Here is a 3,067-nt window from a genome sequence, read left to right as displayed (position 1 = left end):
ACCTATGGTTTTTATATGACTGAGAGTCTGTTAAAATGACTGAATATTAGTACATACCTGGGTGTTCTATTGGTGGACTGGAAATACTTGGATGAGGAGTAAGAAAATATGTACACAATTAGTAAATTATGTATTTATTCCATTTAAGAAAGAAAAAAAAAAGGAGGCTGGCCTGGCACTCCGAGCTAGGTCATGTTATTAAACATAAATGACCACACAGAATACCAGTCTTAGACAAGATTGCTCTGACACCATGATAAAATGAGACAAAACAAGGCCACTTTATATTTTGTCTAAGCATAGACAACAAGTCAAAATATCAAACAACCCCACCTTAGCTAAAATGAGTGACTGCTACTTCTTACCAATTAGTTTTACCCTTGAGCTAGTCTCTTCCTTCTATAGATCAAACTTGCATCCCCAATCATAGCATTGTCCTTGCTTTCTATCTTTTTTTCTTTTTTAAAATATTTATTTATTTATTTGGCTGTGCCAGTTCTTAGTTGCAGCATGTGGGATCTTAGTTGTGGCAAGTGGATTCTTTAGTTGTGGCCTGTGAACTCCTAGTTGTGGCATGCAGGATCTAGTTCCCTGACCAGGGATGGAACCTGGGCCCCCTGCATTGGGAGTGCAGCATCCTAGCCACTGGACCACCAGGGAAGTCCCTGCCCTTGCTTTCTGACATCCAATCTAGAGCAATCCCTCACTTTCTTAGACCTTCCCCCAAGTCACTCAACCTTAGCCCAGATCCTATAATAGGTTCTTCCTAACACCCTCTGAGACATCCTATGATTCCCAGTGATGTGTATTCTCCCTCACTGCTGGGAGTTATAAATCCAATTCATTTAACTACAGGTGTGTCTCTGCTGGTCTTTGGCTGAAGGGTACTGACACACCTACAATGTATTTTTCTTGATTTTGTTTCAGCAAAATTACTAATATTTTTTCATAATTAAAAATTTCACATAATTTGTGTTCTCTTGACAGCACTGGAAAACTATAACCTGTGGACCAAATCAGGCCTTTCGCCCGTTTTTGTAAATAAAGTTTTATTAGAACACAGCCACATTAATTCATTTATGTATTGTCTATGGCTGCTTTCATGCTACAATGGCAGAGTAGTTACAACAGAGAATGCAATGACCAACAAAGCCTAAAATATTTAGTATCCCTCCCTTTACAGAAAAGTTTACCAACCTCTGATTTAAAGAATTAAAATTAAAATGTAGGGCTTCCCTGGTGGTGCAGTGGTTGGGAGTCCGCCTGACGATGCAGGGGACACGGGTTCGTGCCCCCGTCCGGGAGGATCCCACGTGCCGCAGAGCGGCTGCACCCGTGAGCCATGGCCGCTGAGCCTGCGCGTCCGGAGCCTGTGCTCCGCAACGGGAGAGGCCACAGCGGTGAGAGGTCCGCGTACTACGAAAGAAAAAAAAAAAAAAAATTAAAATGTAATTGTTTTCAGAATACACAAAATTTGAATATATTTTCATCAAAAGATTAGCTAAAAATTAATATTTTATTATATATTTTAAAATTTAAAAAATTACTTCAAAAGATTTAAATCATATATTACAAATAAAAAAGCAAGCTATACATATTAATATAACATTTTTTTTTTGCGGTACGTGGGCCTCTCACTGTTGTGGCCTCTCCCTCTGTGGAGCGCAGGCTCAGCGGCCATGGCTCACACGCCCAGCCGCTCCGCAGCACGTGGGATCCTCTCGGACCAGGGCACGAACCCCTGTCCCCTACATCGACAGGCAGACTCTCAACCACTGCGCCACTAGGGAAGCCCCTAATATAACATTTTAAATCAAAATTTGAAGCTGATATATTTTGTTTTGGTAAAGTTTATCAAATCTTATTTTTTTAAAATAAAACTTTCTACCATTTTAGTATTCAATATCTATCTAAATGCTAAAAGAAAGAATTTGTACTATGCTTCACATATAATCTAGAGCTATACATACCCAGGTGAGTAATAATTGTTTAATTGGAAAACATCCCTTTGCTGCCATGTGCAGCTGTTGTGAATGCTGAGGTAATTTATGAGTACGTCTCATTTGGAATTGAAACTGGAAGAGAAGCAAGAAAATGGATATTGGGCACTACCGGCAAATGATGCTTTGTCATGCAAGGATTTATAACTACATTCATGCTATCGGAGAGGAAGGATTTGGCAGGTCAACCAGTTTGTTGTTTCTCTTACCTAAGCTCTTCCATCTCTCAATCTTCCCCAGACACTGTAGCCGTGTCTGTCCCTGATGTTGGCAGCAACGCAACCTGTAAACTTTTACAGCAATCGACACAGTCAACTTTTGTTTTGAGGACATAGGGCAAGAGATTTTAGAAGCATTCCCCAGGGCCTGAATGGTGCTAGTCCTAGAGCGGATGTTTATGATTACGAGCTGTGCTGTGTCAGTGCTGGGCTTCGGATCCTGGGAGTCAGAGGCACTTGTGTGTTCTTTATTTGATGTGTGTTTGTGATATGCAGGGTCCCCTAAAACACAGGGCCTAGGTGGAAGGCTGGTTGTAGTAGTAAGGGCTCAGATACTGAAGGACTTTTCAAAATAGTTATCTGTGTCTTTTTGGTTTCTGAGTTTGGATAACAGGAGTTCAACTAGTGAGGGATACGTAGCCTTTACTGACTGTCCAGATGTGAGATATGAGAGAAAGAGAGGAGTAAAGGATGACACCAAGATTTTTGGCCCAAACAACTGGAAAAATGGAACTGTTGTTAAAAGAAAGGGGGAGGACTCCAGGACTTTTTCTGCCAGTTCAACTCTACATGAACTAGCCTGTGGAAGGAATCTGGGTGCCTGGATGACAACAGAGAGCACAGCCACCAGACGACTTGAATGTTAGTCCTTAGACCGTGATTGTCAGTTCAGGCTGCTATAGCAGAAGACCATAGACTGGGTGGCTAATCAACAACAGAAATTTATTTCTTACTGTTCTCTAGGCTGTGAAGTCCAAGAGCACGGTGCTGGCAGATTCAGTGTCTGATGAAGACACCTGTTTCCTGGTTCCTGTCTTCTGTGTCCTCACATGGTGGAGGGAGAAAGGG

At 41.6% G+C, this 3,067-nt stretch overlaps 1 non-coding gene across 1 annotated transcript; it reads right to left on the bottom strand.

Moving 5' to 3' along the window:
• Positions 1-587: 587 nt before the first annotated feature.
• On the bottom strand, positions 588-660 carry TRNAG-CCC (transfer RNA glycine (anticodon CCC)). Its single transcript has one exon. It is a non-coding gene; the product is annotated as a tRNA-Gly (tRNA).
• Positions 661-3,067: the final 2,407 nt, after the last annotated feature.

The sequence above is a fragment of the Aethalodelphis obliquidens genome, unplaced genomic scaffold, assembly GCF_003676395.1.
Source record: "Aethalodelphis obliquidens isolate GAN/ISIS:26980383/991018 unplaced genomic scaffold, ASM367639v1 scaffold9, whole genome shotgun sequence".
NCBI lineage: Eukaryota > Metazoa > Chordata > Mammalia > Artiodactyla > Delphinidae > Aethalodelphis > Aethalodelphis obliquidens.
This window is presented reverse-complemented; position numbering and strand designations above follow the sequence as displayed.